The 15,026-nt window shown below is 44.1% G+C and overlaps 1 long non-coding RNA gene across 1 annotated transcript in view; it reads right to left on the bottom strand.

Annotated features, from left to right (window-relative positions):
• Nucleotides 1–11,779: 11,779 nt before the first annotated feature.
• Nucleotides 11,780–15,026, bottom strand: part of LOC129667434 (uncharacterized) — a 25,506-nt gene continuing 22,259 nt past the window's right edge. The window contains exons 2-3 of the long non-coding RNA XR_008718735.1: nt 14,426–14,596; nt 11,780–12,065 (exon numbers count right to left, since the gene is read on the bottom strand). This is a non-coding gene — a long non-coding RNA (uncharacterized LOC129667434). The remainder of the gene's footprint in view (nt 12,066–14,425; nt 14,597–15,026) is intronic.

Here is a 15,026-nt window from a genome sequence, read left to right as displayed (position 1 = left end):
TGTGTGTGTGTGTGTGTGTGTGTGTGTGTGTGTGTGTGTGTGTGTGTACAGACCCTGACCCTCCTGGAGGGAGGGGTACTTGCAGGCCTCATGGTACTTACTAGCCTCCCAAATGGAATCTCTGCCAAATGCTTTTTCGTGTTGTCTCTTAGGCTTTGGGTTGGATGTTGTTCCATGAGGAGGCAAGTAGAGCAGGCCCAGATGGGAAGGATGCCAGAGAAACCTGTAATTTTGATACTGTGCTTCCAACGTGAAATGTGCCCCTACGGGCTTCTGTATTTTAATACTTAATCCCTGGCTGGTTGTGCTGGTTTTGGAAGGTTTTCAATTCCTTCGGAGAAGGAGGCTTACTGGAGGAAACGGGTTCCTGAGGGAGAGCCTTGAACTGTTACAGCCTGCCTCACTTCCTGCCCACTCTAGCTGCTGACTTTGGAAGCAACGAGACGCCCTGCCTCCAGTCTTTGCCATGATGGACTATATCTACCCTTAATCTGCTTCTCATCTGTTACTTGGTCACAGCAACAAGAAAAGTCCTCGTCAGTTGCTCTCCTCTTTCTGTGCTCTCCTGCTTTCTGTACAGTAGCTGCTTTGACTGGCTCAGAGAGATGCTGCCTGTAGTAAGAACGGACATTAGGTGTCTGTGGTAGAGCACTTCCCTAGGACTTGAGGGGCTCTGAAAGTGATCCCAGGTACCGAAAAGAAGGAGGAGGAGGAAGAGGTGGGATTTTGACCTCTAATGACTCCCTCTCTCCACTTCTTATAGCTAGAAGCCTGTGCTTGAAACCCAGATGCGCCTGCATTTTGTGTGCACCCTTCCCTGTGTAAATGACTTCTATGTGCTGGGATCAAATACATGGCAGAAACAAAGGGAATTTGGTTCTGATGCATGGTTTGAGAGCATTCGATCCATGTGTTTTGTCTGTGTACTTGGCCATGGAAGTATATGAAAGAGCCTGTTCACCTTGAGGTACCAGTCTAGTTGGTTTGCATTCCAGTTATACCATTTGGCAGTGGAGTGGAGAGAGTTAACCGGCTGGGCATTTCAGTTGTATTGTTGCTGAAGGGGTGGTGATACAACCTCTGTGTAGAGTCATGATAAGGACCTGCGGATTACACAAATACAAAGATCCCACCATAGTTGAGAGCACATATAAGCACTAGAGCAATTCCTGCAAGAACATTGAAGGGGCTGATGAACAGAGTGTGAGTGTTTGGCAGAGGAAGCTGGGGTCCCAGGAGGCTTATTAATGCCTGTGGTCACACAGGCAACCAGAGGATGAGCTGGACACCGACAGTCTGGGTTCAGGGCCAGCAGCCTCCCCAGCCTGCCGATTACCCCTCTCATAACTAATACACACAAGCCACAATTTACATTCAGCTTTTACCATGTCCTTGGAAATATCTTGACCAGTATCCTATCAATTGCTACTGACAACTGGGAAGTCTCTAGATTTCAATTCTCAAGTACCCCTTTCAATCTGCTTATCTTGTCCCACTAGTACCCACTTGTAGCTGACACCTCCTCCTTCTCCCAAATCAGACTTTTTTGTACCACAGCCCTGGTTCTAGACATGCATATAACTAGCACCAGGGTGCTAGTCATCTGAGCTGACCTGCAGTTTTGCTAAAGTACTAACCATGTTAGGAATTATCACACAAACATCGAGACTATTTTTAATAAGAGAAGAAGTATGATAGATACTTGCTCTCTGGGGAATTTGATAGGCAGCAGGAGAGATAGCCAGGCACACAAAGAACACAATACGTGATCAATACAGGAAAGACAGAGGGAAGATACTGAGTGTTATGATTTACTGACTCCCCAGGGCCACCCTAAGAGGTAGGTAAAGTGTCACACAGCTTCCTAAGTCTGGAGAGTGGGGGGAAAAAAAGAATCCTTTTCAATCCCTTCACTGTCTGCTGAGAAGCTAGAGCATTCTGGGATTACTCAGGGCTGCTGAATGGCTTCAAGGACAATGGGGTCACAGAACAATGCCATTTGCCAGATGGCAGAAGCCGCCTGGGGGAAGGAGAGAGGCTGTTATTGATGCCAAGCTAGATAGAAAACGTTTTCTGAGTTAAAGGAAGGCATGCCTTGTTCTGTTTGGAAGCAGCAGATGGACTCAATTTTTCAGAACTTCATCATTTGTGGGTCAAAGACCCTTCAGAGCATAGAATGACATCTGAGGACCGGTACTGAAGAAACAAAGGACACGGTCTCAGACATCATCGCTTAGCTCCTGTGGCTTCACAGATGCTTAATAAGCCAACTGTGGGTCCCCACTAGGCTCATAAATTTTGGGATAAAAAATCTTTACTTGTAGCAATCTCTAAAGAGGGCTGTCCATAGGAATATCTTAGGACAGTGAAACGACTCCATAGGGCACATAGTGGTGAATGCATGCCATTATACTTTGTCCATACCCAAAGAATGGACTTTAGGAATGAGGCTAAGCAACAACTAGAGGGTTTGGGGGAGGATGGTGGGCCCACCAGGTTCGTCTATTTTTGTGAATGTGCCTCGTTGGAGGGAAATGTTGATTGTAGAGAAGGCTGTGCCAGAGTAGGCATCTCTGTGTTTCTTCTCGGTTTTCCTGTTTGCCTAAAATTGCTCTAGAAATGTAAATGTCTGAAAATACTTTTACACTTCTAAGTACAGGGGAGGCTAATGTTCCGCATCTTGAATCAGGGTGTCCCGGTAAACTGTTCACAGCCTAGAATCACTTGAAAGGAGAGTCTCAGTTGAGTAATTTATCAGGTTTGTCTGTAGGCGTGTCTGTGAGGGACAGTCTTGGTCATTAATTGATGTAGGAGGGCTCAGTACACTGTGGGCTGTGCCATTCTGGAGCAGGTGGTCCTGAGTTACATTTTAAGAAGGTAGCTAAGAATTAGGCAAAGAGAGACCCAGAGAGCAAGCCAGCAACTTCATGGTTCCTGCCTTGAGTTCCTGCCCTGACTTCCTCCCAGGGATGGAAGAGAATAAGTCAAATAACGCCCCCTCCCAAGTTGCTTTTGCACAAACTGTTCAATCACAGCAACAGAATAAAACTAGAGCACAGGACAACCTTGTAAGTGTTTTCTACTAATTGAGTAAAGCTTCAAAAAGTAATTCCTAAAAGTGCTTATGCCAGGCAGAGAGACATAGGCCTCAGTATGCATACACAGTTTATACAGACACTCCATTGGGTCATCTCTACTGAGCCCAGCTAATATAGGGTTAATTGCATCTCCCAATTAACCCTAATATATATATAGGAGATTTGGACTTAAGCATATATATATGCTACTTTTCTTGCTGCTGGCTAATGCACCCTTAAGGGATATTTATTTGGCTCCCAATTTTAAGCAATACAGTCCATGTCTGGGAAGGCCTGGTGTTGTGGTGGGACCATGCAGCACCATGCAGTAGCTGCTTGTTCACACTTCAATGGCCCAGGATGAAGAGAGAGATAGAGAGAAATGCTGGTGCCCAGTTCACTTCTCTTTTTCCCCTTTTTCATTCCACCCAAGCTCCCAACCCACAGGATGGTGCCACCTGCATTCAGGTGGGTCTTATCCCTCAGTCAATCTCCAAATTACCCAGAGGTGTGCCTCAATGTTCTAGGACATTCTAAACCCATTCAAGTTGACAATAAAAATGAATCATCACACTGTGAAAGTGACCTTGTTCACTTTCTGATAAGAAACAGGGTCTTATCAGAAGATCAAGTGAATATGAGGTCATTATGATACATCCTAATCCAATATGATTTGTGACCTTATAAAATAGGGGGAATTAAGCTGGATGTCCCAGCACTTGGGTGTGGGGACTAAGGCAGGAGTCTTGCTATGAATTTAAGCCTGAGCTATACATAACGAGTTCCATGACAACCTAGGCTACAGAGAGAGAACCTAGCTCAAAAGACTAAACATTAATTGATCATTTGGACAGAGTTAACTAAACTAACTGATTATTTTAACAGAGTTATTTGGATAGTGATGGCATCATGGAGAAATAAATGCAGAAAGTCGGGTGTTGCTCTTGTGAGCTGTGACAAAGCCAAGGTTCACTGAAGAAACCATCTCTGCCAACCACCTGGCCTGAAACTTCAGCCTCCAGAGCCTCTGTATCAATCACCTGGTTTGTGTCACATCGCCTTGACAGCCTTTGGAAACAGACTCGCCAATCTTTGGAGTTATCCTGATAAAATAGAAGTTCAGGTCTTCCCAGTTGAGGCCACCAATATCACAGGCTACCAATGTCCAATTGCCACTGGGTTCTGATTGAATTTCTGATGCACAGACACATGAGCATTCGGTATACAGTGTTTTTTTTTTTTTTTTTTTTCTTTTAGGACATTAACCATGGTACTGTTAATAAACAGAAATAATGAGTGGCAATGCCATTTAGCACTCTGCTGGCCTCTAACCAACCTATATTGCATCCTCTTTCTTCCTTGCCTGGTGAATAACTTGAGCTGAATGTCCTTGGAAGTCACATCATTCAACCTGAGAATTCTAGAAGGCAGCTTGATACTTGAGCTTAAGTAAAAACAAATTACCCACAGTCCCAACTCCATACAAATCAAACAGCTTTCATTTTCCCCTTTCAATCCTGTGCATACATAATTTGCACAGAGTTTATTTAAGATTCATTCAGCATAGTTAGAATCAGAACACACATAATTTCGGAGTCTGCTTTTTCAACTTGCAATTTATCGTAGCATTTTTCATGTTGCCCCACAATCTTTATACTATTTTAATTGGCTATAAAGAATTTCACAAGTAATTGTACTATAATTTACTCAATCATTGTCCTTTTGACCAACAGAAAAACTTTGATGTGAATCTTCTTTAATTGCAACATTTTAATTATTGTTCTAAATAAAGGTTTGGCACATTGTGGCCCAAAATCCAAATCCACCCACCCATTTTTCTACTGCCAGTGAGCTAATGATAGTTTCCAAAGTTTTAAGTGGCGAAAAGAAAAATTCTAAAGTATAGTATTTTGTGATATTGGAAAATTGTATGACATCCAAACTTCAGTGTGTATAAATAAAGTTGTACTGGAACACAGCGTGTCTGTCACTTAGATATCACCTCTGACTGCTTTCGTACCACAAGGACCTAGCAGGGGTCACTGTCAGAGCTTAGACTCTGGCAGCCCTAACCAATTACTCTAGCCCATCTATCCCCAATAAGCCAACTGAAATAATGAAGAGCAGAAGAAATGATTTCATTCGATATGGCCACACTGGGAGGAGGAACAAAGAGGTCCAAGTGACCTCTTCCTCATCCCTGAGGCTGTCTTCTGGGTGCTGATGTGAAGGGTAGATTACAGTAGAAAGCAAGAGGCGTGCACAGCTAAGGGTCGGTGTGTGGTCCAGCCCACCCTCCTCGTCTCAGGGCCAGGCTCTCAAGCGAGATGGTCTGACAAGATGTGAGACTGGTGTGTGATCTCTTCCTAGGGATAAGCTCCTCCCCTGACAGGCACCAGGGCTTCAGCTTCTCCCTGCACCCACCCCCAGAAGGAGATTTCCGGGAAAATTCTAATATGGGGAGTCTACTGTTTCAACAGTCTGCTAAGCAAAGGGAGGGACACTTCTGTTTGCTTAGCATATCTTCAGTCCTTCCAGGGTGCAAAGACAGAGTTGGGTAAGCTGGGACAGGGACAGAATGGACCACAGAACTTAAAATATTTGATAACCAGACCCGCACAGAAAACTTTTGCCAAACCTTGATCTAAAATAATATTAAACCGCTAACTCCCATCGCCCCAGAAGTCATGCCCAAGGTCACCCTACTGCCTGGTGTGGGTCTCTGCTGTTCATCTTTCTATCTGCCATTATCAATTTACTTCACATTGATTTATTCTTCTAAAATGCCTGGCCTGTGCTGAATATTGGTTATTTTCAGAGGCTTTGGGGGATAGTAAAGCTAAATGAGACAACATCCTTTCTTTCAAGAAGTTTGAAGTTGGATAGGGTGTGTGTTGCAGAGTTACAGTAAGAGCAGGGCATCTGGGCCTGAGGGTATAGCTCAGTGGTAGAGCACTTGTCACCTAACTCGCGCATACACACACACACACACACACACACACACACACAGACCTGTAAAGCATTAAAGTGACACAGAAAAAAAAATAGCTTGGGGTCCAGGTATGATTCTTTCTGGCAGCTGGCAATGGGGATGTTTAAACTTGAGGGAAGCAAAAGGAAGCCAGACTTGTGAGAAGAAGCAACTACTGAGTAAGCAAAGACAAGGAAGCAGGAGACACCTGGATATGTGTGCGGAACATGCGGCTACATCAGAAGCTGTTGAAGAAGCCACAGTTAGAAACCAGATGGAAAGAGGGAGTGGAGAAAAAGTAAGGATGGAGATGAAAAAGGAGGAGTAGGAGGAAAGTATGGTCATACCAAGGAATCCATGGAGGAAGATGGTCAGATACCAGAGGCCAGATGTGGTGGCAATACCCACCAGAGGGTCAAGGTTGTACCAAACCTTCAACTGAAACCACCAAAAAATGAAATGAGAGACAGAAATCTCTCTCTCTCCCTCCCTCCCTTGGAGTCTTCCTCTGTCATTTCCTCCTAATTTTGAAGCCGTGTTTCTCCCTGAATCTGAGGCTCTGGTTCTTCATTCAGCTAAGCTGGAAGTCCTCCATCAAGCACCAGCCATGGTCCTATCTCTGTCTCACATCGAGCCGAGGTTACAGGTGTTCATGGGAGGCCCAGTTTGTTATGTGCTGGGACCCTAACCCTTGTCTTCACAATTGTGAAGCGATCACGCTCTACTGCTCAGCCATTTCTCCATCTCTCCTTTTCATTTCTTTTAAATTGTCTCAGATTGTTTCCTAAATGAAAAGACTTTGAATGGCCACACCTCTGTCCCCTCCATACACAGCTCACTGGTAGACACAGAGCATGCCTGCAGGCAGAGCTTTGAGAAGAAGTAAGCATGTCGAATGATGCAGTCATACAATCCCCAGGAAGATAGCTGGAGTCTTGGGCAGAAATGCTTCTTTGAGGTGGTCATCTCTGCCTCCTCTCAGGACTGGTGACTGTTTTGATAGACAGAGCAGGTACAAGCCTCAAGGTTGGGTGAGCAAGAAACGGAAGCTATTTTTAAACTCCTGTAACTAGATTTACCTCATTTCAAGCTTCATCTTTCGCCTAATTGCAGAAAAGCTCACCTAGACCAACTTGAGGTGGACCAAATTGTTTTCTGTTCCCTCTGCTGATTCAGATTTCCTCTGCCCTCTCTCTGTCATTGTCTCCTTTCCCATTGGCATTCCTTGCCTGTCACCGTAGCTGTGGGCCTTTGTAGTCAGCTCACATTCTGCAGTTTAGTTTTGGTCCCCTGCGCCCAGCAGACCCTTTCCAGCTAGTTCCGAGGTTCAGGGCTATTCAAGTTCTGAATGCCCTGGGTCATTATAAGAAAGCAACTCTGCAGGCTAGTATACCAAGATGGTAGGGTGGGCAGGATGGCTCAGAGGGCATGACACTTGTACCGAAAGCCTGAACACCTGAGTTCAATTCCCAGAACCCAGGTAAAGGGGAAAAGATGAGTGACGGTGGTGGTGGTGGTGGTGGTGATCATGGTTATGATAATGGCGAGGGTGACAGCATAGCCACTAGCACATAACACACAGACTAGACAAGCTTCTACTTCCCAGGAGCTTCTCAAGCGAAAACTCAAGAACTGTCCAAACAAATCTGAACCTAGGCAAATGGGCACATCTAATAGTTCGTGTTCAGAGCAGTCCTTCCAGGGTGGGAGCATGACATGTCAGGATGCCCTACTAGTTTGAGCCTCTGCCTACACCACGTTTATACTTCTCCCTCCTTTGCTTAAAAAGAACGACTCAACTTGTCTAAACTCCAGGCTGCAAACTCTAGATCTTTTTTTAACTGGCCGCTTGTTAGATCCAAGCTCATAGAGGCATCTCTGTCCACAGTACCCAGAGGAGAGGATTCTATCTCAACCATGCGTTAGGCCCATCTTACTCCATTTCCAGGCTCATCTTGATCAGCCATGGCTCAGCAGGAGATAATCTTCATTGCCAACATGACTGAATTTAAAATAGTCATGGAAACACCCCTCTGAGAGTGTCTGTAGGGGAGTTTCCAGAGAGCTGTACCTGAGATGGGAAGATAGAGGTGGCTCCATATGCTAGGCTGGAGCCCTAGATTGAATAAAGAGGGCAAAGTCAGCCAAGCGGCAGCCTTCGTCTTCCCCAGTTTCCTGCCTGTGACAGCCCTACGGTCAGCCAGCACACCCTCCTGCCTCCGTGCCTTCCTCTCAGTAATAGATCTTATTATCTCCAATTTATGTGCGTCAGAGGTGACCCTTCCTTCCTTAAGCTGTTTATCTCAGATGTTTGTTTTCAACAATGAGAAAAGTACTGGGTACACCAGGCCACCATAATGTTTAATAATAAACCCTGCCAGCGCCTGATGATTGCCTCCCAGACCTGCTCCCCTTAGACACACCAAAGCACAGCTCCTGACACACTTGTTGCTTTCCTGGAAACCTCTGAGCTTCCGAAGCTGCCCTCAGATCCAAGTTCACACTTTTCTTGACTTTAAGAATATGCATCCTCTGGCCCAGCCTGCTTTCTCAGGCAACTTCTTCCCAGACCCTTTCTCCTTGCATCAAAACCCTACAGATCCTTGGAAGTCTTACATTTTTACCTCTTTTATGAACACCTTTGAACCCTTTTCTTAACTCTTCCTTGATCTATGAGGTGTGGCTAGACTTTGGTTCCTCTCTTGAATGACCAGAGTTCACAGCCCTGGACTGGAACACCCTAATGACAGGAGCACTGTCAATCATCTCGTAGCTAGCTCCTTAGCACCGGAAGTCCACCGGCTGAGTACGCTTACGAGCCAGTGTGGGTAAGTGATAGGACCCAGTCCACTCAGCCAAACATTCACTCATTCCTTTGAAGGTATTTGGTGGATGTGATCACCATATTTATAATTAATCCGCTTCAAGTGGTGGGTAGTGGAGAAAGCCCTGGGTGTGTGAAATCCTGAGTGGATGTGCTCAGCTGTATATAAGAACCAAGTCTTCCGGTTTATCTGCACGGAATAACCTTTAACTGAAGAGAATACTGAGCTTCCAGGGTGCTATGACTTTTCTATCCGAGAGCCCAGTCCACTGAATCCCATGTTTTCTGTGTGTCTGTCTGTTTGTCTTTTTTTTTTTTTTTTTTAATTCCCTTGCTGCCCCAGTCAGCTCAATCCCTGGCCGTGCCAAGATGAGACACCAAGTAGAAGACATTGTCATTGATGAAGTGGGTGGGTTTTATCTCACCACTTGAAAGCCTTCAGCAGCAGAAGTTCTTCCGGAGGAAGGAGGAATTTCACCTCAAAACCATCAGCAGCAATGTCTGCTGGGAGGTTTTTAGCTCATTGGCCTCATGGATTACAAGCTTTCTGACTTCCACAATAAATAACACAGGCAGTATCTTGAAATACATCTCTTTAAAAAAAATTTCCCCGCTTGCTTATCCAAGTGCATATATACACACATGCATGTGGTGGCTTAAGGCTGATGTTGGGAATAATTCTTGAATATTGTTCCACATTATTCAGTGAGGCAGGGTCTTTCAATCAACCCCAGAGCTCACTGATATGGCTAGTCTCGTCTGAAAGCGAGGTCTCCCAATCATACCCAGAGCTCACTGATATGGCTAGTCTCACTCTAAAGCTAGCTCTGGGAATCTCCATCTTAGTCTTCCAGGGCTAGAATTATTACAAAAGGGGTGCCCCGTGTATCCTGTATTTACGTGAGTTCTAGTGATCCAAACTTCTTTCCTCACACTTCCTTGGCAAGTGCTTTAACCAAGGAGCCATTTCCCTAGCCCCGAATCTCTTTGTGTGGGACTCATTTCTGTCTCTCCAGAGAACCCCAACAAACACAAACACCTGTTTATGGAACTAATGTAGATGTTGTGAGTGCGGTTGACCTGTGTACTCAAGAATAGCCACCAGACTATGACGTGCTTTGCTGGCCATTGGCATACCAAACACAAGGGAATGAACCTGAGCTTGGGGTGGAGTGGTATGATTGGACTGTGAAATTTCCCTCCCCCAAGCTCATTATTGAAGTCTTGTTCCCAGCTGGAAATCCAATTTTGTGCTAAAATCTCCTGAAGGTGGAGCCAAACGGGAAGAAGTAGATCTTGGCTGGCCCGCTTAAGAATGTTACCTGCCCCTGCTCTCTTGTCCTTTCTCTGTTCCCTCCTCCTGGAGGTGAGTAGCTGGCGGCACAGGCCTCCACTGCTTCGTAACTCTGCTTCCCTGGGATTCTGAATGCAAACTGCCAAGGAACATGATTAAAACTGTCAGCCCCCCAAAAGTAACACTTCCCTTTAAGTTGTTCTGTCAAGTATTATGTCACAAAAGGTCTGACAAGCCCAGAAAGGACTTCCGTTTGGTTACAAGCAAGAGGAATTCATTCTAACTAGACAAGCAAAAAGAAATTCGTTGAAGGAGATGCGGCCAGGCTCCATGGGCCAGAAGTAGCGCAAGCACTCACAGAAACCAGACCTTGCTAGACCTTCTTCCTCTCCTCCATCCTCTTGCAGAAACATGTTTTTTTTTTTTTGGTTGGTTTTTTTTCCTTTTGGCAAATCTCTCATACTCCCAGAGAGAAGGCTGGGTTGTACTAGCCAGCCATAAACCAATATGGCCTCAGAACTCTGGCATTCCCCATGTTGGCTTATACGTCTCAGCTCGCTGGGGCTTCACAAACCTGGAGGGCAGAGATCTGATTGCTGTGAGCCTGCCAACCTCCCCTTGTCAGGGAAGGACAGAGAGGGACAGGTAAAGTGACCCAGACATGATTATCTCAGCCCTATCACTTTAGCAGAGGACAAAGAAGAAGACCAGCTTTGCAGAGCCCTCCAAACAACTGCCTACTGGATGCCTGGTATCCTGACCTAGTTGGTTCAGGCTGCCACAGAAAACAATTATGCATCGTTCTGGAGGTTGGCAGGCCAAAGCCAAGGTCTTAGCAGGTTGGCTTCTTCTCATGCCTCTCTCTGTGGCTTACTGATGGCCACCTTCTTGTCTTCCTGTTGTATGTATGGCCTTCTCCCCTTCCTTTCAATAGAAGTATGCTACTCATTCTCTAAAGACATGGCACATGGCCTTGCCCATGTGACCCATTTATGTAAAGTCTACCTTCAACTCCTAATTCTTCACAGTCTCAGGCCTGTGGATTAGGACTTCAACACATGTCTTTTCAGGGGAAAGAATCTCAGTAGATAACACACATACACACTTCTTGACAGAGATACCTAATAATTCTATTTAGTTAAGACCCCTCTCAAAGCCAGGCGAGGTAGCATCCATTTAGAATCCCAGTCTTTGGGATGCTGAGACAGGAGGGTTATGAATTCAAGAACAACCTTAGCTCCATGGTAAGAGAAGACTCTGCCTCAAAAATGTTTTCCTCTCCAAGTGAGGGCAATGCTGTCTCATCACATCTGTGCATAGATTGAAGGCCATGAAGATAGGACATACATTGTAGCTACCTCGTAGCTACTTGATTATTATTTTCTTCCCACTGGTGGGTAGAACACCATTTACTATGCTTCAGAGCCATCCTCAGTTTGTGTCCCCGTGGCTTTCCTCCTGCCTGGCCCTTCTCTGTCTTAGGTTTGTCACCATCACCGCACAGCCACACTCTGCATGGAGTAGGTAGGAGATTTTAGCCATCAATTTTATTATCCAGTTATGTTAATGGTCCGTGAAATAACACGTGAAGAAGCCCATTAAACACTGTGAAAGTTTCCATTTCTTCCAAATGATGGAAGAAGGAGAGAGGCCAACGTAACTCACGGCTGAGGAGAGAGGCTGACCTTCACCTTCCGGTGTCCTTCTCGGAGCAACAGCTTAGACCACTCAGAATTCTGGATTGCGGGATTTGGGGCTGACAGACGCTTAGGCGTTAGCAGGCAGCACAGAGTCATATTTAATATCTTGTAGTTGAGATGAGCTTTTAATCCAAATGTTAACTTTTTCCCTTCATCAAACTGTGTTCTGGCTCCTGGTATATACGTCCTCACACATAACCTGTTAGACCCAGGCACAACCTGATTACAAAAGGTCAAAGTTTATAAGGTCAAATTTATAAGCAGCTTCCACCTAGATCCCGTTCTTTGCCCCAACCCAACAGCGGCCCTTCCCTAAGCTCTCAGGGGCCCGGGACAGCAGTGGATTCTCAGCTGTGCCTGTCTGTGAGTGTTTGCTGGCCACTGCTCATTTCTGCAAACTGTTACACAACAGACTTACGGGTTTCTCTGTCCATCCGGCTGCCACAGTCCCTGGCATTTCTACCTCACGGCCCACCACTTCCAGGAAATGTTACAGTTCCTTCTCTTCTCCATGGCTCTTTTCCACTAGAGACCCCAAGACTTGGGCTAGCATTTCTGTTCTTCCTCCTCTTTGACCATTTTCTTGGCTCTTGCATCCAAGCTCAAGGATGTCCACCTGAGCAACATGTATGGAATTCCTAGTATATAGGTGTATATAGATATAGATATAGATGATATAGATATAGATATAGATATAGATGATATAGATATAGATATAGATTCACACATTTACAGGTAACAAACCGTAAAAACATTTACTGTTTAAATTGCTGATTTGAGTTTCATAAAAGAAAAAAAAACTAAATGAATTTTAATTAGGGATTAGGACAGAGTTTTCAACGACTTCTGAAATGGCCCTAAACCATTCCGTACTAAGTTATTTATGCAAAGTGGCAGGCTCAGCATGGATGAACAGACAATGAAAATATCAGTCAACTCTGAAAAACGTTGAAGATGCTGAATATCCTGCAGTATCAAATATGTGGTCAAGATTTAAATCTTTAAGTAAGAATAAATAAGCACCCTTATCCCATTGGTATGCAAATTTACTTTTGAATTTGATAAATGGTAAAATTATAAAATTGCTTTAAAATAAACATTTTTATGGTTTGTTACCAGTAAACGTGCACTCTATACATATATTATATACCGATATACTAGGAATTTTATATTTAGTAAAATTACCATTTATCAAATACAAAAGCAAATTTGCATACTAATGGGATAAGTATGCTTGTTTATTCTTACGTAAAGATCTAAATCTTGACCAAATATTTGATACTGCCAGACATAGAGTCTTCAACATTTTTCGGAGTTGACTGACATTTTCATTTTCTATTCACCCATGCTGAGCCTGCCACTTTGCATAAAAAACAGTACAGAATGGTTTAGGGCCATTTCAGAAGTTGTTGAAAACTCTGTCCTAATCCCTAATTAAAATTCATTTAGTGTTTTTTTTTTCCTGTTTTGAAATTCAAGTCAGCAAGTCAAACAATAATTTTTACAAACAAGCTTCCTCACACAGTACAAACCAAAGATACACTGACTTGAAACTCAACCTGCTAAGGAAATTATGGTAGAAAAGTGATTAAAGCCTTTGATTTCTGTAACTAAACCACCATGCGGATGTAAGAACAGAAACTTGTATGTAGAGTCAAAACCCTGCCATTCTTGATGGTTCCAAGTCTGAGCCTTGGAGCCTCAGGTGGTGCTCTGGAGTAGTGAGGCCTGCTGGTGTGCTCTGTACGAAGTGAGAACCAAGGTAGCAGAGAAGTCAAATGATGCGATATGGATGAGAGCGGCTAGAAACACCCCAAACTCGTTACGCATTTGACTTTGAATTAATTTGGTGGGGGGGGGGAGTAAATGTCCAGAAATCTTTCACTGTTGACAAAGTTTCCATGACACCTCACGCTCATTTGTTCAACTTCTTACAGGGTCATGACCCACCATTGCCTCATAGAGACTAGGAGGACACTAAATTCTTTCCCATATTCATGAGGAAGTGGAGTAGTAGCAGAAAGTAGATGAGTCAGCAATTTAAGTCATCAAGGGTTATAGGTATTATTTAATCCACCACTTAATAAAGCTTGTGAAGTGTCTGTCATATAGAATTTTTTTGTGCTGATGAGAAAGCCGAGATTGGATGAACCACTGTCACACAGACTGTCTGAAGACGGAAGCTTTGAGCACAGATGAACATAATCCCAAAGCCACAGATATCCTCTCTAATCTTTACTGAGCAAGCTCAGGAGATGTAATCCTGGAGTAGAGTTTGTCATTTGACTCAACTTCCTAGGCTTCAGTTTCCTCATGAAATGATTAGAAGCCATGGTAGAGTTTTCTCTGTGCTTTAGCTTTATACCATTCTAGTTTTTACCCAGCTAGCAACAAAAGCACTGAAAACCCTTTCTATGGATGGAAAACCTAAAACCATTGCCTCTTCCTAAGCTGGAAGACAAGGGTGAGAACAAAGAATGGCTTAGAGCCCTTGTGATATGTACATTGATCAAAGCATGCACAGCACAGGAAAGAAGGGAATGATTCATACTTTCAGACCTTTCATTTCATAAAACAAATGAAGTCACATAAACGTTTAGAGGTGGCCAGTCTTCACTCAGTTGCCAAATTGCTGGTGATATTTCTCTTCCGTCCATAATACAGCTTCCCCGATTCTCCTAGCTGCTAAGGAGTAGATGTCTGCAGAAATAGGCCATGGGATTGGAGCATCTGCAAGGCAAGAGGAAGGAGGGATCAGAGCCCCTGTTTCTCCCATACTTTAAGACCTCATTTCAAGGTTCCTATACCTGTTGTCAAGGCTTCCCTTGACTAAAGTTAGCTGTGTTGTCTTTTAAAAAATATTTAAACGAGTGTTAATGGTTCTTGAGTCAGGTAGACATCAAGCAGATACATAGTGAATAGAAGATGGTTGACCAGGACCCAGAGCATAGAAAGTTTATTGGCAGAACAACACCAATGGGCATATTTCCAGAAAAGGCTGTTAGCATCACTGGCTAGATGTTCCAGAATAGCTGGAAATTTCCTTCATGGGATTATCATCTTTGCCTGAAATTTGATGACACCAAACCAAAGTTAACCAAAGCAGAAAGAAGGAAAGAAAGAAAGAAAGAAAGAAAGAAAGAAAGAAAGAAAGAAAGAA

This window comes from Psammomys obesus, unplaced genomic scaffold (genome assembly GCF_907164565.1).
Source record: "Psammomys obesus unplaced genomic scaffold, mPsaObe1.curated_primary_1811, whole genome shotgun sequence".
Classification (NCBI taxonomy): Eukaryota; Metazoa; Chordata; class Mammalia; order Rodentia; family Muridae; genus Psammomys; species Psammomys obesus.
The sequence above is the reverse complement of the archived record's forward strand: the minus strand, read 5'-3'. Positions and strand labels throughout refer to the sequence as shown.